Raw genomic sequence first — 20812 nt, forward strand, 5'->3', positions numbered from 1 at the left:
GTACACATCCACAAAAAGGAAATATTTGAGCATACATTTGAGAAAAAAATGGACCATGAGGCTATCCAAAATAACTAAGAGATAAAGTCATGTCATTGTCCTTCATGAAATAAATAAAACACTACACTTGACTCCACATTAATTTGCAGCTACCATCCACTACTCTATCCCCTATCTGTCATACTACTTGAAAGAGTTGCCTACAGTTCTGTCTAGCTCCAAGTTTTTCTAGTTTCCTTTAATTTTTTATTTGGCTTTGATCACTGTTGAATTTCATTAAACGTATTTTGGAAGAAAATATTTGTTGATATAATTTCATGGTTTTTAGTCAGTAACATTTTTGTAGTCAAATGCACAGAAACATTTTCTAAATTTAGGCTATCTTTATATTCTTCAAATAAATTTCACTTGGTTTTGATGTGTTTTTAAATATATTGGTTGATTTGATTCATTAATATTTCATGTTGTATTTTTGTAGTCAGATTTACAAGCTATTTAGATAATGGTTCGTTTTTCTTACTGTCATGTGGAGGTGAAATTAATATAACATAAAATTAACTATTTTAAAGTACACTAATCACAGGCATTTAGTATGGTCATAATGTTCTGCAGTCTCCAGCTTTAAAGTTCCAAAACATTTTCATCACCATAGAAGAAAACCTTATATGTATTATGTAGCCACTCCCCAATTTCCTCCTCCCCTTAATCCCTTATATCCACTAACTTGCTCTCATAAGTCTACTGTCTATTCTGAATATTTCATATAAAGGGAATCATACAATATGTGGCCTCTTTTGTGTCTAACATATTTCTCCTTGCATAAATCCTTTGCAATTTGTCTATTATATAGCACTGAGAAATCTTTCATTTCTTTTTATTTTTTATTTTTTAATATTATTTATTTATTTGACAGGTAGAGTTACAGTGAGAGAGAGAGAGAGAGAGAGAGGTCTTCCTTCCGTTGGTTCACTCCCCAAATGGCCGCAACGGCCAGAGCTACGCCGACCCAAAGCCAGGAGGCAGGTGCTTCCTCCTGGTTTCCCATGCGGGTGCAGGGGCCCAAGGACTTGGGCCATCCTCCACTGCCCTCCCAGGCCACAGCAGAGAGCTGGACTGGAAGAGGAGCAACCGGGACTAGAACCCAGTGTCCATATGGGATGCCGGCGCCGCAGGCGGAGGATTAACCAAGTGAGCCACACCACCAGCCCCTCATTTCTTTTTATGTTGATATTTCACGTATATGCATAATATATTTTGGTTATACATCTATCTGTCAACAGACTTTTGTTTCTTCTTTTTATATATTGTGAACAGTGCTGCTATCTGAACATTTATATGCGAGTGAGTACATGTTTTCAACTTCTGGCTATATTCCCAGGAAGAAAAAGTGCAATTCCTGGGTTATATGGTAATTATTTAAGGTTTTGAGAAACTAACAAGCTATTTCTTCACAGTGGTTTCAACATTTGACATTCATTCTATGAATGCAGTAGGATTCCAATTTATCCATATCCTCCTCAACATTTGCTAGTGTTAAGCCATAGATAGATAGATAGATAGATAGATAGATAATTGTTATGTAAGGTAGTATCTCCTTGTGGTATTCATCTGCATTTTTCTAATGACTAATGATGGCAAGTGTCTTTTCATGTGCTTATTGGTCATTTGTATATCTTTGATGAAGTACTTTTTCAAGTCTTTCACTATTTTTTTCAAATTAAGTTCTTTGTCCTGTTGTTCAATTAGTTGAATAAGTTCTTTATTCTGAGACTACACTCTTATCAGATATATGACTTGCAATTATTTTTCATAGTACTGAAGGATAAAAACTTCCAGTCAACAATGCTGTATCCAACAAAGCGATCCTTCACTTATGAGGGAGAAATAAGGACATTCTGAGGAAGAAAACTAGGGGGCGGCATTGTGGTACAACAGGTAAAACTGCCACCTGTGATGCCAGCATCCCATACAGGTGCGAGGTTGAGTGCCAGCTGCTCTACTTCTAATCTTGCTCTCTACTAAGGCTCCTGGGAAAGCAGCAGAAGATGGCGCAAATCCTTAGGCCCTTGCATTCATGTGGGAGACCAAATTAAGCTCATGGCTCCAAGATTTAGCCTGGAACAGTCCTTGCCATTGTGGCCATTTGGGGATTGAACTGGCAATGGAAGACTTCTTTCTCTCTGCTTCTGCCTCTCCCTCTCTGTAACTCTTTCAAATAAATAAATAAATCTTTTTAAAAAAAAAAAGGAAAGAAAGAAAGAAATGCATAGGGGGTTTTTCAATGAAAGAAAGAGGTGTTATCAAGTACAAAAGTATCAGAAGGTAAAAAAAAAAATCACTGATAAGAACCACTATACAAGGGGCTGGTGCTGTGGTAAAGCAGGTTAAAGTCCTAGTCTGCAGCGCTGGAATCCCATATGGGTGCTGGTTCTACTCTTGGCTGCTCCACTTCCAAACCAGCTCCCTGCTAATGAACCAGGGAAAGGAGTGGAGGATGGCCCAAGTCCTTAGGCCCCTGCATCCAGGTGGGGGACCTAGAAGAAGCTCCTAGCTCCTGGCTTCTGATCATCCCAGCTCCAGACATTGCAGCTATTTGGGGAGTGAACCAGTGGGTGGAAGACCTCTCTCTCTTTCTCTCTCTCTGTCTCTATCTCTCTATGTAACTCTGCCTTTCATACAATAAATATTTAGTAAAAAGAAAATGTAAAGAGAATCACTATACAAATTCAGAATATTCTAATATTGCAAAAATGGTGTGTAAACCATTTACATCATTACTGTGAAGACCAAATAAATTATAATTATTATATTAAATTGTTAAGAGTTAGACAATATTTTTTATTTATTTTTTATTTTTTTATTATTTTTATTTTTTATTGTTCTATTTTCTTACAAACCCTTGTGTCGAGGGCTGACTTTCAATAGATCGCAGCGAGGCAGCTGCTCTGCTACGTACGAAAACCCGACCCAGAAGCAGGTCGTCTATGAATGGTTTAGGCAATATTAAGAGTTGCAATGTACATGAAAAATTCAAAATGTGCAGAAAAGTGGAACACAACATACACTCTTATTATGATTTCTTATCTTCTTTTTTTGTTTCTCCCTATCTTTATAATGAACATTAAATTGTTATTATTTCAAGATAGCTCTTAAGGGGCAGCGCTGTGGCATAGTAGGATCAGCCTCTGCCTGCAGTGCCAGCATCCTATATGGGTGCCAGTTTGTGTCCCAGCTGCTCCTCTTCCAATCCAGCTATTTGCTAATGGCCTAGAAACACAGTGGAAAGTGGCCCAAATGATTGGGCCCCTGCACACACATGAGAGACCCAGAAGAAGCTCATGGATCCTTGTTCAGATCAGCTCAGCTCCAGCCATTGTGGTCATTTGGGGAGTGAACCATAGAATGGAAGATCTTTCTCTCTGTCTCTCCTCCTCTCTGTCTGTAACTCTGCCTCTCAAATAACTAAATAAATCTTTTTTAAAAAAAAGATAGCTCCTTATATCCAAAAGGAGTTTTTGGTAACCTTATGGTAACCATAAAATATAAACCTATAACATACTTAATCAAAATAATAAGCAAAGAATCAAGGTATACCATTAGAGAAAATCACTTAATTGGACTGTAAGAGAGCATGAAAGAAAGGAACTACAATACAAAATAAGTACCAAAAAGACACTAGCAAGACCTTACCCATCAATAATTACTTTAAATGTCAGTGGACAAAATTCTCCAATTAAAAGACATAGTGATTGAATGGATTAAAAAAAATCAGACCTCGGCCGGTGCTGTGGCTTAACAGGCTAATCCTCCGCCTTGCAGCGCCGGCACACCAGGTTCTAGTCCCAGTCAGGGCACCGGATTCTATCCCGGTTGCCCCTCTTCCAGGCCAGCTCTCTGCTATGGCCCGGGAAGGCAGTGGAGGATGGCCCAAGTCCTTGGGCCCTGCACCCGCATGGAAGACCAGGAGAAGAACTTGGCTCCTGGCTTTGGATCAGCACAATGTGCCGGCTGCAGCGGCCATTGGAGAGTGAATCAACGGCAAAAAGGAAGACCTTTCTCTCTGTCTCTCTCTGTCACTATCCACTCTGCCTGTCCAAAAAAAAAAAAAAAAAAAAAAAAAAAAAAAAAAAATCAGACCTCAATATATGCTGCTTATACTGGAAGCACTTCACCACTAGGGGCACATTCAGACTAACAGTGAATGGATGAAACAAGATATCACATGTAAATGGAACCCAATAGAAAGCAGGAGCAGCCATACTTCTATTAGATAAAATGAATTTAAAATTGAAATTGAAACTGAGCCTTTAAACAGAGCCTTGGATGCAGATGCTAGGTAAAAATTAGGCCCGAATTTCCTAGTCTCCTTCCCTTTGTTTAATGTGTCCTTTCCCTGACTTTTTTTTTTTTTTTGGTAAGATTTCATTTATTGGCCAGCACTGCGGCTCACTTGGCTAATCATCCACCTGTAGCGCCAGCACCCCGGGTTCTAGTCCCGGTCGGGGCGCCGAATTCTGTCCCAGTTGCTCCTCTTCCAGTCCAGCTCTCTGCTGTGGCCCGGGAAGGCAGTGGAGGATGGCCCAAGTCCTTGGGCCCTGCACCCGCATGGGAGACCAGGAGGAAGCACTTGGCTCCTGGCTTCGGATCAGTGCGATGCGCCAGCCATGGCAGCCATTTGGGGGATGAACCAACGGAAAAAGGAAAACCTTTCTCTCTCTCTCTCTCTCTCTCTCTCTCTCTCTCTCTCTCCCTCTCTCTTTCTCTCTTACTGTCTAACTCTGCCTGTCCAAAAAAAAAGATTTTATTTATTTCAAAGTCACAGTTACAGACAGAGAGGGAGAGACAGATCTTTCATCCTCCGGTTAACTCCCCAAATAGCCACAACAGCCAGGGCTGGGCCAGGCTGAACCCAGGAGCCAGAAGTTTCATCCGGGTCTCCGTCAAGGGTGCAGTGGCCCAAGAACTTGGGCCATCTTCTGCTGCTTTCCCAGGCACATTAGCAGGGAGATGGATTCAAAGTGGAGCAAACAGGACTTGAACCAGTTCCCACATGGGATGCCAGTACTGCAGGTGGCAGCTTAACCCCCCGTACCACAGCACCAGCCTCCTGCCTGCCTTTTCATAGCACTAAAATTAACTCACTGAATTGAAGAAGTGGTATAGCTAGCCCTACAAGGTATTAATCACCAGATTCACAAGATCATTTGCTTCTCCAATAGCTAACACCTTGATTGCCACTATTTTCTTGAGGGATGTCATTTGGGGAATTTCATGTCCAGAGCACAGAGTTACTACCACCTGTAGCCACCACATAGCCACCACTGTGACTGGAGTCCACTTGGAAATCATAAAAATTTTCTGAAGAGCACAGCATTGTTGACCAATCAAACAAAGACCACAAGGGGCTGACATTGTGGCACAGAGGGTTAAGTCACTGCTTGAAATGCTGGCATCCCATATTTGAGTACCTGTTTGAGTCCCAGATGCTCTGCTTCCAAACCAGCTCCCCATTAATACACCTGAGAGAAGCAGTGGCAGACATCCCAAATATTTGGGCCCCTGCCACTCATACATGAGAGCTCAGGATACAGCTCCTGGCTCTTGGCCTCAGACTGGCCCAGTCACAGCCATTTGGGAACCAGTGGATGGAAGATCTCCTTGCTCTCTTTCCATAGCTCTCTCTCTCTCTCTCTCTCTCTCTCTCTCTCTCTCTCTCTCTGTTAAATAAGTTTTAAAAATCATCTTTTTTTTTAAAGAAAGACCATTCTCTCTCTCTCTCTCTCTCTCTCTCTCTGTCTCTCTCTCTCACTGTCCAATTCTATCTGTCAAATAAAAAAAAAAAACAGAATCTCCAACCCTCAATAACCAAAGCAATCTTGACCAAAGGAATAAAGCAGGAGATATTACGATGTCAGACTTTAAAATACATTACATAGCTACAGTAATTAATGCAGCATGTTACTGACATAAAAACAGATCTATAGACCAATAGAACAGATTAGAGATCCTAGAAGTAAATCCATGTGTCTATAGCCAACTGATGTTTGACAAAGTTTCTAACAACATACACTGGGAAAAGGACATTTTTTAATAAATGGTGCTGGGAAAGATGTATACTCACATGAAGAAGAATAAATCTTAGACTACTATCTCTCACCATGTACAAAAATCAACTGAATATGAATTAAAGATCTAAATGTGAGACCTGAAACCAGGAGGAAAAAAACACTTCAGGAATGGGTAATGATTTTTCTAAAATAGACCCCAAAGCAAAGGAAATGAAAACAAAATAGGCAAATGAGATTTCATCAAACTAAAGACTTTTACAATGTAAACAATCAACAGAATGAAGAAATAATGTCCAGAATGGGAGAAAATATTTGCAAGTTATATATCTGACAAGGGGTTAATATCCAGAATATATAAGCAACTCAAACAACTTAATAGCAAAAGATCACATGAATAATCCAATTTGAAAATGGACAGATCTAAACAGACACTTCTCAAAGGATAACATATCAATGGCTAACAGGTACATGAAAAAAAATGCCCAATTATCACTACTCATTAGAGAAATGAGAATCAAAACCACAATGAAGTATCACCTCTCTCTAGTATTACTGGCTATTATCAAACCAAAAGATATCAAGCATTAGTGAAAATATGGAAAAAACAGCACTGCGGTACACTGTTGGTTAAAATGCAATTTAGTACAGTCATTGTGAAAAACACTATGATAGTTCCTCAAAATGTAAAAGCAGAACTAGTATGTGATCCAGCATCCCACTCCTGGTTATATATGCAAGAGAAATGAAATCAATCTGTCAAAGAGACATCTACACTCCCATATTTACCACACTGCTATTCACAATAGCCAAGAAATGGAAACAACCTGAGTGTCTATCCACCAATGAATGGATAAAGAGAATGTGGTACCTATACACATAAAAAGGAAGAAATCTTTTCACTTGCAACTATATGAATGAAACTGGAGGTATTATTTCAAGAGAAGTATGTCAAACACAGAAAGACAAATACCATATGATCTCACTCATATGGGAAAGTTTAAAAATTTGATGATCTCATAAAAATTGAACATCTAATGGTAGTTACTAGAGGCTGGGGAGGGAAAAGGGGAGAGAGGAATTGGTACTAGCTATATACTTAAATAAAAGTAAGAAGTTCTGGTGTTCTGTTGCAAAGCAGGGTGACTATAGATAATGCTAATGTACTGTGTATCTCTCTATGTTAAAAGTGCCTATGTGATAGGAAAGAAGTGGCCAGAATTGTGGCACAATGGGTTATGTTGCCACTAGTGAGTCTGGCATACCATAACAGGATGTGGGTTTGAGTCTCAGCTATGCCACTTCTGAGCCAGCTTCCTGCTGATGCATCTGAGAATGAAGCAGAAAATGGCCCAATTACTTGGGCTCTTGTGACACAAGTTGGAGATTAGGGTTCCTGGCTTTTACCTAGCTAAGACCTGGCCATTGTGTCACTGGGGAGTGAACCAGTGGATGGAAGATAGCGTGCTCTCTCTCTCCCTCTCTCTCTCTCTTTCTTCCTTTCAAATACATAAAATAAATAAATCTTTCTTTTTTAAGATAAGGAAAATAAGAAAAACTTCTACATTTTCACTTTTCTGTCTTTTCTCATGGGGTAGGTATATTTCCACTGGTGTAATTCACATTCAATGAAATAATTTCTGAAACTCTAGGAATGAGTTCACTGCTAAATTAAACTGTAACACAGCAAAATAATCTCTTTAATTCCTTTTCTTAATTACTATTTCATGTAAAAATTGTAGAACCATTTTGTTATGAATCATCTTTTTCAAAAGTTTCATTTAAATATTAAAAATAAATTTGAAAAAAGTTTGTCTTACTGTATAGCTAAGACAGTTACAGTGCAAGTTATTTTGCTAACTTTTTTGGATGAACAGAAACCATTAGATGAAAGAACATTTGTTGGTATGGTCCCTAAATGGAATAACATAGTTTAATGGCTGATTATTAAGCTAGAACCTCAGTGTCAATTACCAACTTCTATGGTTTGCTCTGTTGATGGAGAGACGAAAACATTACAAACTAAATTTTCATCTTGCTGGCTAACTTCCAGTTAGAGTTAAATAACAGGGAGCATAAGGTGAAGAATCTAAGGCAGAGCAGAGGTAACAGAATTACTTTGTCCTGGTGGCAAGACGTTTTGGTCTGTGGTTTCCAAGCAATGATTCTTCTGTCTGGTAGCAGCAGTCAGTTCTAGCATCAGTGTGTCCAATCAGGAAAAAGAAGCAGACAGAGCACCAGCTCAACAGAGCACTTGTCCACATCCCCCGTATACTAACATCAGCTGAATAGTGTTCACTCTTCAAGGGTTTAGGTTCCTGTTCTTCAGGGTTCCCTTCGAACAGTACAGGTTTGTGTAACTCCAATCTCATTCATTTGTTCTGTGGTCCCAGGGCGGGTGGCAACATCCTGGACTTACTATCTCTGTGTTACTTCAGTGTTCCCTTTTATCTTTTTCAAACTTTCAAATTCTATTTATCCAATTGCCTATTAAAGTCTCTCTGTTGAAAGAAATCAAGAAACACCACAACATCAAAACAAACAACCCACTTAAGAGATGGGCCAAGGACCTCAACAGACATCTTTCCAAAGAGAAAATCCAAATGGCCAACTGGCACATGAAAAAATGTTCAAGATCACTAGCAATCAGGGAAATGCAAATCAAAACCACAATGAGGTTTCAGCTCACCCCGGTGAGAATGGCTCACATTCAGAAATCTACCAACAATAGATGCTGGAGAGGATGTGGGGAAAAAGGGACACTAACCCACTGTTGGTGGGAATGCAAACTGGTTAAGCCACTATGGAAGTCAATCTGGAGATTCCTCAGAAACCTGAATATAACCCTACCACTCAACCCAGCCATCCCACTCCTTGGAATTTACCCAAAGGAAATTAAATTGGCAAACAAAAAAGCCGTCTGCACATTAATGTTTATTGCAGCTCAATTCACAATAACTAAGACCTGGAACCAACCTAAATGCCCATCAACAGTAGACTGGATAAAGAAATTATGGGACATGTACTCTATAGAATACTATACAGCAGTAAGAAACAATGAAACCCAGTCATTTGCAACAAGATGGAGGAATCTGGAAAACATCATGCTGAGTGAATTAAGCCAGTCCCAAAGAGACAAATATCATTTGTTTTCCCTGATCAGCGACAACTAACTGAGCACCAAAGGGGAAACCTGTGGAAGTGAAATGAACTCTATGAGAAACAGTAACTTGATCAGCTCTTGTGCTGACTGTTGTACAATATAATACTTCATCCATTTTAGTATTTTTTTGTTCTAGTACTGTTGGTTGAACTCTGTAATTAACACACAATTATTCTTAGGTGTTTAAATTTTAACTGAAAAGTGATCCCTGTTAAATATAAGAATGAGAAAAAGAGAGGGAGGAGATGTACAATTTGGGACATGCTCAATCGGACTTGCCTAAATGATGGAGTTAGAAACGTGCCAGGGGATTCCAATACAATCCCATCAAGGTGGCAAGTACCAATGCCATCTCACTAGTCCATTTGATCAATTTCATTTCACAATTGATCACACTGATAGGTCTAAGAGTCAAAGGGATCACACAAACAAGACTAGTATCTGCTAATATTAACTGATAAAATCAAAAAGGGAGAGAAAGATCCAACATGGGAAATGGGATACACAGCATACTCATAGAATGGCAGATGTCCTAAATAGCACTCTGGCCTCAGAATCAGCCCTTAAGGCAATCGGATCTGGCTGAAGAGCGCATGATTGTATTGTAGGCATGGAAAGCCAAGACACTCTGGAAAAAAAAAAAGAAGACCTAAATGAAAGATCTCTGTGAGTGAGATCCCAGTGGAAAGAACGGGGCCATGAAAGTAGGAGGTACCTTTCTCTGAAGGGAGGAGAGAACTTCCACTTTGACCATGACCCTGTCAGAATAAGATCGAAGTCGGCGAACCCTAAAGGCTTCCATAGCCTTGGCAACTCATGACTAGAGCCTAGGGAGATTACTGACACCATAAACAAGAGTGTCAAATTGTTAAATCAACATCAAGAATCACTGTGTACTTACGTCCCGTGTGGGATCTGTCCTTAATGGGTTGTCCAATGTGAAGTAATGCTATAACTAGTACTGAAACAGTATTTTTACACTTTGTGTTTCTGTGTGGGTGCAAACTGATGAAATCTTTACTTAGTATATACTGAATCGATCTCCTTTATATAAAGATAATTGAACATGAAAAAAAAAACTTGGTGTTAAATTGGAAATTACATAGAAAATTAATCAATTTTTTAAAAAAATACCATGCAGGATCTCTGTCATTAATGTGCTGTACACTGTGATTTAATGCTATAACTAGTACTCCAACAGTATTTTTCACTTTGTGTTGCCATGTGAGGGCAAACTGTTGAAATCTTTACTTTATACATATTAAACTGATTTTCTGTATATAAAGAGAATTGAAAATGAATCTTGATGTGAATGGAAGGGGAGAGAGAGCAGGAAAGGGGAGGGTTGCAGGTGGAAGGGAAGTTATGGGGGGGTAAGCCATTGTAATCCATAAGCTGTACTTTGGAAATTCATATTCATTAAATAAAAGCTTTAAAAAAATAAAATAAAGTCTCTTTAATAAAGTCTCTTTCTTGAAATGATTGCTGTGATTTCTATTGTTATGTATGGATGTCAACTGCCACCCTGGATAGAAGATAACAAGAATAAGAATAGAGAAGGCATGTCACACTTGAGCTACTATCAGACATAATATCTTTTTACTTACACTTATTTGCTTTTCATTTATTTGAGAAAGAGAAAGAGAGGGGGGGAATATATTCCATCTTCTGGTTCACTCCAAAAATACCTGAAACAACCAGGACTGTATCAAGCTGAAGCCAAAAGTTGGTAACTCAGTCCAAGTATCCCACATGGGTGGAAGGGATCCAATCACTTAAGCCATTACTTGCTGCCTCCTAGGGTGCACATTAGTAGGATGCTAGAATGAGATGCAGAGCCAAGGCTCAAACCCAGGCACTCTAATACAGGTGTCCCAAATTGCTGGCTCCAGACATAATATATTCTAAGAGAAATGTTATGGCAGAAAAAGCCAAGTTGAATTTTAATGAGGTTCAGGACAAGTTATCCCAATATATAGCACCTTGTATTTAGGTGAAATAGCAACAGTAGCAAGGTCTCTGAATTTCTACCACTTTTCTCTTCTGATGCAGTATGTAAAATACTTAGCTAATTTTATTCCAAGTCAAGGCATTAGATATCTGTTACAGAGATGCTCTCCCCTTTCATGGGTGAAAGGAACATCTTTGTCCTCAAAAACACAGAGAAACCAAGGAGAATTTGAACAAACAGGCCTAATTCCAAGATGCATACTAATATATTAACATTATATCATACTCGTTCAGAATTAGGTACTTCTTAATCAAACCAAACATAAAAATATACAGGTGTACTTGTTTGTACTGATGTTTATTTCTGAACGTTCCTGTGTCACATAAAACCTATGTGAAATTTGTAGGGTGAGTGTTTGACACAGAGATTAAGATGAACATTTGAGACTCCTTCATCCCATACTAGAGTCCATGATTCAAGTCCTGGCTTTGCTTTTTATCCAGATTCCTGCTAATGTGCACAATGGGAAACAGAAAGTGATAGCTCATAGAGTTGGATCCCTACTACCCACGTAAGAGACCTGGTATGAGTTCCAGACTCCGGGGTTCAGCCTGGTCCAACTCTGGCTCTTGTGGGCATCTGGGGAATAAATTAGTGAATGAGCAATCTCTCTATGTGTTTCTGTCCCTTTTAAATATATTTTAAAAATAAGAATATAAATGTCTATGTTTTTCTCCTGTTAATCCATCTTTTGTTATAGATGCCTCAGGAGGAAACTTGTTGTGAGAAAAGATATTAATTTTTCCCCAATAGAATGATACCAGTAAATTCATCATAAGTCATTTTTTGTCATGAAGTGCTGGTGCTGTCACTAAAAGAGTCACAAATCATATAATCAGAGTCACGTTCTACAGGAAAGAAATAATTTTGAGAAATACATGTAAGGCAAGAGTAAACACTTTTTTCTTCATAAAGAAACTGAGGAAGCCAGACTGGCTGCATCTAATATTAGGATGTTAACTGGTGTAACACTTTAAACCTTAAAAAGCATGAAGAGTCTCATGCAGATGTAACAATTTAATTTGAATCACTGAAACCAAGTCATATTTATATCTCTTTGTTTAGTCCATTGTGTGTAAATCCTATTTTTGATGATATTTCTGAAAAAGAAAATATAGTGAAGGACGACACATTTATCAGAGTAATATGAGGTGGTGATAAATTGTGGGTTAAAATTGGCATCCAGTGTACATGTGATATGTTCACACAGTTTTTAGAAACTACAAATCTAAAAAAAATCCATCACCATACTGATATTTAAATATGCTATAAATTTGAAGTATTTACATGATTCAATCATATTTTTTAAAACCATAACTATAGGGGGTGGGTGTTAGGCATGGCGATTAAGCTACCATGTGGGATACCCATAGCCCATATGGAGCACCTGTTTTTTAAGTCTCTCCTCCACTTCGGAACCAAGTTCCTTATAATGCTCTCCCTTGAGAGGATGCGATGGCTCAAGTACTGGGATCCCAGCCACCCACGTGGGAGACTCAGATTGAGTTCTGGTGCCCCTGACTTGGGCATGCCCTAGCCCTGGATTTTGTAGATATTTGGAGAATGCATCGGTGGATGGCAGATCACTCTGTGTCTGTCTTTCTTTCATATAAAATGAAAGTAAAAATTTTAAGAAACCATAACTATGTTGACTATAAGTAGATAATACAAGGTGCAGGCATTGTGGAACAGTGGGTTAAACTGCTACTTGGGATGCTTATTTCATATGAGAGTGTCTGGGGCCCAGTCCTGTCTCTATTTCTGATTCAGCTTCCTGCTAATGTGAACCATAGGAAAAGCAGTAGATAATGGTTCAGATACTTGAATCCCTGACACCTACATGAGAGACATGGATGGAGTTCCTGGCTCAATGCTTTGACCTGCTCCAGCCCCAGCTATTGCAGGCATTTGGGGAATGAACCAGCAGATGAAAGAGTCTCTCTCTCTCTTTCTCTCTCTCTCTCACATACACACACACACACACACACATACGCTTTGTAGCTCTTCCAACACAATGTATTAAGGAAATTCAACAAACATTGTGAATATCTGCTAATTTTGAGCATAAGGTTATATATGTATATATATAATATATATATAATATGTATGTATATCTAGATATACATACACACATGAGGGGGGTCTTCAAAAAGTTCGTGCAAAATAAGTATTATGTATGCTTTTCAATATTTTTGGCACCAACACAAATTTATCTTTTAAATCTATTTCTCCCTGAATTTTTTCAAGTAAGCTCATATAATGAACGGGGTAATTTTGTTATCATTGTTGTTTATAAGTCAAAAAACACTACAGAAAATAATGCGGTTAGTACTATTTTATACAAATAAATGCTGAAAATATTAAAAATAGCATTTTTAATGGTTGTAATGGGCCCAAAGAAGTCCAGTAATGGTAGGGATATGAATGTGGCATATTAGAGTAAAAAAGGTATATTTGGTCTTTGTTCCTACTTCTTTAAAAACATCTATTTACTTATTTGAAAGACAGAGTTCAGAGAGACAGAGAAAGTGAGATCATTCATATGCTGGTTCCCTCGCCAAACTGCCACAACAGCCAGAGCTGGCTGTGCCAATTCAAAGCCAGGAGCCAGGAGATTTTTCTGGGTATCCTGTGCGGATACAGGGGCCCAAGCACTTAGGACATCCTCCACTGCTTTCCAAGGCACAATAGCAGGGAGCTGGATCAAAAGTAGAGCAGCCAGGACACAAATTGGCAGGCAGCAGCTTCATCCACTATGCCACAGCACCAGCCCAGTCCCCAATTCTTGACACAGTACTCTCAAGACATTTGTTGAAAGCCAAGACACTGTAGCAAAAAGTATTCTACATGAAGGATCTCTGTGAGATCCCAATGGAAAGACTTGGCTGTCAAAGAAGGATATACTTTTCTCTAAAAGGAGGAGAGAACTTCCATTTTGCTTATGGCTTCATCTAAATACTAACAGAGTTTGTGGATTCAAAAGTTTCCATGGCCTAGGCAGCTCATGTCAAGAGGCTTGGGTGGTCACTGACGTCATACATAAGAGTGTTAATTGTTGGGAGCTGGAGCCGTGGCTCACTTGGTTAATCCTCCGTCTGCGGTGCTGGCATCCCATATGGGCTTTGGGTTCTAGTCCCGGTTGTTCCTCTTCCACTCCATCTCTCTGCTGTGACCCGGGAAGGCAGTGGAGGATGGCTCAAGTGCTTGGGCACCTGCACCCGTGTGGGAGACTAGGAGGAAGCACCTGTTTCCTGGCTTCAGATCAGCACAGCACGGGCTGTAGCAGCTATTTGGGGGCTGAACCAATGGAAGGAAGCCCTTTCTCTCTGTCTCTCTCTCTCTCTCTCTCTCTCTCTCACTGTCTATCTGTAAAATAAAAAAAAAATTTAAAAGAGTGTTAATTGTTAAATTAACAACAGGAGTCACTGTGCACTAACTCCCCACGCAGGACCTCTGTCTTCAATGAGTTGTATTATGAGAGTCAACTGTGATACTTGTTCTCAGTTTTGTGTGTGTAAGCGTGTGCATGTGTGTAGAAATTGTTGAAATCTTTACTTAGTATAGAGTTGGTCTTCTGTGTACAAAGTTAAATTGAAAATGAATCTTAGTGGAGAGTGGTACTGGGAAGAGGAGAGGGAGGAATAGGAGAGGTGGGACTGTGGGTGGGAGGGTGGATATGGTGGGAAGAAAAACTGTATTCCTAAAGTTGTACATACACAATTTGTATTCATTAAACAATAAAATAACTAATTTTTAAAAAGACATTTGTAATCGCTAAGTGATGGGAATGACAAAAGTATCTTTTCTTCTACTACTGAATTTCGGTCCCTGGTTTCTGACAGAGTTTATTTAAAATCTTAGAATCTCCTAGCTGATAGGAACACCTTTTGGTCTACTGAGGGGACAACTGACAAGATGCTATACAACTAAGTCCCTAACCTGACTTTTTTTTTTTTTACCAAAAACAACAAGCTATGATCGGAGTCTGGGACTTTGAGTCACATCTTATAATCTGGGGAGGTGGGACAGAGGGGACTAGAGACTGAGTTAATAATCACACCTATGTGAGGAAACTGTCAGGAAAAGTTAGACATGAGCAACTGAGGAAAGGCCACAAGACTCTCTTCCAGTGGTGAAGAAAAGGACCCTGCTGAATAAGAGAGGGAGGAGATGTGCAGTTCGGCACATGCTCAATTTGACTTACCCCTAATGGTAGAGCTAGAAACGTGCCAGGGTATTCCAATTCAATCCCATCAAGGTGGCATGTACCAATGCCATCTCACTAGTCCAAGTCATCAGTTTCAGTTCATAATTGATGATAATGAAAATGATAGGATTAAGTGTCAAAGGGATCACAAGACTATTGCCTGCAAATAATAATTGATAGAATTAAAAAGGAGAGAACAATCCAACATGGGAAGAAGGATACACAGCAGACTCATAGAATGGCAGATGTCCTAAACAGTGCTCTGGCCTCAGAATCAGCCCTTAAGGCATTTGGATCCAACTATGAGATCTGACTATGCACTTGAGAGTTTCTCAGGCATGGAAAGCCAAGACACTCTGGCAAAAAAAAAATGACCTAAATGAAAGATCTCTGTGAGTGAGAACCCAGTGGAAAGAATGGGCCATCAAAGAAGGAGGTACCTTTCTCTGAAGGGAGGAGAGAACTTCCACTTTGACTATGGCCTTGTCTAAATAAGATTGAAGTTGGTGAACTCAAAAGGCTTCCATAGCCTTGGCAACTCATGACAAGAGCCTGGGGTGATTACTGACACCGTAAACAAGAGTGTCATTTTGTTAAGTCAACAACAGGAGTCATAGTGCACTTATTCCCCATGTAAGATCTCTGTCCTTAATGTGTTCTACAATGTGAACTAATGCTGTAACTAGTACTGAAACAGTACTTTATACCTAGTGTTTCTGTGTGGGTGCAAACTGTTGAAATCTTTACTTAGTAATTACTAAGTAGATCTTCTGTATATAAAGATAGTTGAAAATGAATCTTGATGAAGAATGGGATGGGAGAGGGAATGAGACATGGGATGGTTGCAGGTGAGAGGGAGGTTCTTAGGGGGAAAGCCACTATAATCCAAAAGTTGTACTTTGGAAAATTATATTTATTAAATAAAAGTTGAAAAAAAGAAAAGGACCCTGCCGTCTGCCTGGGGCCCTCCCCATATCTCTCACTCTGTGGTTTAACTTGGAGTTAAAGTGTTCAGATGATAAAATTGGAACTAAGTCAAACAAGAAAAGTCCAATTTATGGCAAATGCACAATGGGATTGAGTTTGACATTGGAGAGACCCTTCTTCATCATATGATCATGACAATACGGTAAGCATCACAGTCTCCCCGTCTTCCAACCCCAGTGGACATTCCTGATACATACTGGAATCCACATGTGCAGAGAGTGCAACTTATGCAACTCCCAGATGTTAATCAAAAATGACAGTGATGAACATCACTACCACATCACCAGTCAACATCAGTCACACTTCATTGATACAGGCCCAAACCAAAGGAAAAGAGTACCAAGTGCTGTCTCGATTGGCTCATTCTTCTTTTTTTTTTTTTTTTTTTTTTTTGACAGGCAGAGTGGACAGTGAGAGAGAGAGAGACAGAGAGAAAGGTCTTCCTTTTGCCGTTGGTTCACCCTCCAATGGCCGCCGCGGTAGCGCGCTGCGGCCGGCGCACCGCGCTGTTCCGATGGCAGGAGCCAGGTGTTTATCCTGGTCTCCCATGGGGTGCAGAGCCCAAACACTTGGTCTATCCTCCACTGCACTCCCTGGCCACAGCAGAGAGCTGGCCTGGAAGAGGGGCAACCGGGACAGGATCGGTGCCCCGACCGGGACTAGAACCCGGTGTGCCGGCGCCGCAAGGCGGAGGATTAGCCTGTTGAGCCACGGCGCCGGCTTTTTTTGTTTTTTTTTTTTTTTTTGGCTCATTCTTCTTTTGGAGTATACATTAATAAATTTTGCTTTACAATCCCAACTTTCTTTTTTTAAGGATTTTATTTATTTGAGAGGTAGAGTTAAAGACAGTGAGAGGGAGAGTTAGAGAGAAAGGTCTTCCGTCCACTGGTTCACTCCCCAAATGGTCACCAAAGGCCAGAGCTGCGCCGATCCAAAGCCAGGAGCCAGGAGCTTCCTCCAGGTCTCCCACACGGGTGCAGAGGCTCAAGGACTTGAGCCATCTTATACTGCTTTCCCAAGCCATAGCAGAGAGCTGGAGGGGAAGAGGAGCAACCAGGACTAGAAACAGCGCCCATATGGGATACAGGCGCCACAGGCGGAGGATCAACCTACTGTGCCACAGCGCCGGCTCCATACAATCCCAACTTTCATCTCACTAAACTATAATTCATTACACCACAGGCAAGAAAAATTCAAGGCAAACTAGCCACTGCTGGTGACAAAACCTCCACAGTAATTCCTAAATTATGTAATTGGAAGTGCTTCCTGTTTGGATTCTACACTGATTAGCTGCAGAGTTGCTACCTGGTGAGAGTACACAATATTGTACTCTGTTATGATACTTCCCCTCCATACCTTGCCCTATGCATCTCTTTCATTTCACTGTTTCTGAGTTGTATTCTACTTAAGATACCAAGTAATAGAAGCAAAATGTTTCCAGAACTCTGTGAGCCATTGCAGCAAATCATTGCACCTGAGAAAGAGGCCATGGAAACCACTGACTTCCTGCCAGTGTGTTAGAAATGCTGGTGGCAGGGAGACACCAAGATGGTGGAGCAGAAACCCTACAAGGCAAGGAGAGAATGGTAAGATGATATTTCAAGTCTTAAGAGAAAAACACTGTCAACCCAAAATACTGTATCCTGCAAAACTCTCATTTATGAATGAAGTTGAAATAAAGACCTTCCATAACAATAAGAAATTGAAAGAATTTGTCACCACTCGTTCAGCCTTACAAAAGATGCTTAAGGCTGTGCTACACACAGAAACATGGTCATCACCATGAAAGAAGATGAAAACAGAAAATATCTTAGTAAAAGTACAAAGAAAATCTAAATAAACAATAGGAATTTCTATGGAAAAATGGCAGGGAAATTGAACTTATTCTGTTGTTTTTTTCTATAGTTCCTTAGATATCAGAATATCCTGTTTCTGGGAATCTAGCCACATATCAAGGCAACTGTTTTTGAATCCTTTTAAAATGAAGAGATTGGTTATAGTGAACCATCCTTTTTTTCCTTTTATTATATACCATTTGTGTGATTAAAGTGTGAAGTCCTAGTTCTTACGTCTTTGGGCAGAAAAGTGTATCAGTTATTCTTAATTAATTTTTCTCTGCCTTTGAAGCTCAGTCCATAAGTGTTTTGTTGCCACAAAAGAAAATACTTGGGTTTGCATTACTTGAATACTTGAAAACTGAAATTGATAAGACACATGATGTAATGAGTTAGGTTTATATTTCTGGATAAAACTAGAAATAAAGAGTTGAACTACTTAAAGGATGAAAATAATGATAGTGCGTATAAGCATTTTGAACTCTTTTGCATTTAAGGCATCCAAAATTCAAGTGTTTATTAGATTTTTCTCCTGAAATTCTGCTGTTCTTTTCTGTGCCTCATGCACTCTAATTATTGATGTTCTAAAACAGCATGGTTAAAGTGTCATTATATCTGTGTTCATTAGTAATCCCATAGCTTTTCTGGTTAGGAAAAAATGACACTCACTCTTAGTGGTTTTTTTTTTGGTTAATATTTTATCCACTAATGGTATTTCAGATGCCTTTAATCATTTTTAATAAGGTATCTATAAAAATCTAAAACATTACATATTATATTTGAATTAGTTAGTGAAGAATAAGAAAAAATAGCTTATTGAGCCTGTAGATGTTCCATTAGTTAAATTTTAAAATTTTTAATAAAGGAACTTTCAGAGATAGGTTGAGACCAGACAGTATCCATTAAACTAGCTCCTGTGATGTGGAAAGGAACCCAAGAAGCACTGGAAGGCATGTGAGGGCATTTACTTGCCATGTTTGTGGTTGCTGGCATGCTCATACTTAAATACAGGTAGTGACACACTGACATTTTTGTTGCCCAATAATCTGGAGTAGTGTCCAGCATTATCTGTACTAGAATAACTATAAATTAATGGGATCTACAAAGAAGAAACTTTATGACTGTACTGTATTTGGGAGCCTTTGCACAGCTAGGTAAAGTTTCCATGATACAAAGTATTTGGATTTTAAAATTTACTATTATAAGGAAAAAGCCATGGCATTATTCCATGTGCCTAAATGATAACTTGCTTATTGAATTTCAGAAGAAAAAAATATGAAATAAGTTACTGCATTAGCTATGTTAAATTGGCAAGTTGTAGCATAAAGCTTAAATCTGTGTTTCTCAAATGTGAACCACAGTAGTCTAATGCTGCTCTGTATAGACTGTAAGTGCTACAAATAGTCTCAGCACTGAACATCTATTGATACCTCTCAAATGAATGCAAACTTTGATGTAGGTGTTTTGAAATGCCTCAGAAAGTATCTCAGTGTCTGTGAATTTGTTAATCTGTTTGGTAATGAAGATACTTCCTGTTCTTCTGTTGTTGTTGTTTCATATTTTCATGTTTGAATTTTTACATTTTTAGTACCGTTGATTTAAGTACAATTTGTTCAATGGTTAAAACAGGGTTGTCAGTGAAGAAACTTAAAAACAGTGTCATTCGTGTAACTGCTTAAGTAAAAAAACTACATTTTGTGTTCTATCTTCATACCCTTGTAATAATCTGTATTTCTGTTTAAATATAAGTGATGATGTTTAAAAAAATAAAAGCAACCTGCATTAAAAAAATGCAGGTGGCAAACTGGGACTGTGACTGGCATTTAAAGTGGGGATCATCTTGTGTTATTAAACCCTATAACTTGTGAGATATGACACTAACTCCAGGTAGATAATGTCAAAAAATGTTTAAAAGATTTGTTTTATTTATTTGAAAGGCAAAGTCACAGAAAGGCAGAGGCAGAGAAGAGAGAGAAATCTTCTATCTGCTGGTTCACTTCCCAAATGGCCATAACGGCCAGAGCTTGGCTTATCTGAAGCCAGGAACCAGGAGCCTCTTCCAGGTCTCCCACACAGGTGCAGGGTCCCAAGGACTTGGGCCATCTTCTGCTTTCCCAGGCCATAGCAGAGAGCTGGATCGAAGTGGAGCAGCCAGGACTTGAACCGGCACCCATATGCGATGCCGGCACTGCATATGAATTTTTGGACACCAAATTGGTATCCAGGGAGTTGAGGAATTAGTTGGTGGGGGGGATAAATATTCCAACATTTGGAGTCAGAAGTAGTGTTACCAGAACAAAATTGGGCCCAGGCCGCTTGACGCTGAACGGTCACTACACCAGAACCGAGAGTTGATACAGGGACATAGTTCGTTTATTAGAGTGGCCACGCAGAAGAAGGAGGACTCTGTGGTCCCAAATATGCTTCCCTGCCTCCCTTTGCAAGTTAACTACAAGACCTTTTAAAGGGGAAATGGGGAACTAGAGAAGATGGCTTCGTGGGTCACAAATTCCTCTCCCATCTGGGATGTCACGCTTGGTCATC

The 20812-nt window shown here is 39.4% G+C and overlaps 1 pseudogene; it reads left to right on the plus strand.

The window, feature by feature from the left end:
* The window catches only part of LOC133752686 (eukaryotic peptide chain release factor subunit 1-like), a 143231-nt pseudogene that overhangs the window by 48784 nt on the left and 73635 nt on the right, over nucleotides 1-20812 (plus strand).

Source organism: Lepus europaeus, chromosome X, assembly GCF_033115175.1.
Source record: "Lepus europaeus isolate LE1 chromosome X, mLepTim1.pri, whole genome shotgun sequence".
Taxonomy (NCBI): domain Eukaryota; kingdom Metazoa; phylum Chordata; class Mammalia; order Lagomorpha; family Leporidae; genus Lepus; species Lepus europaeus.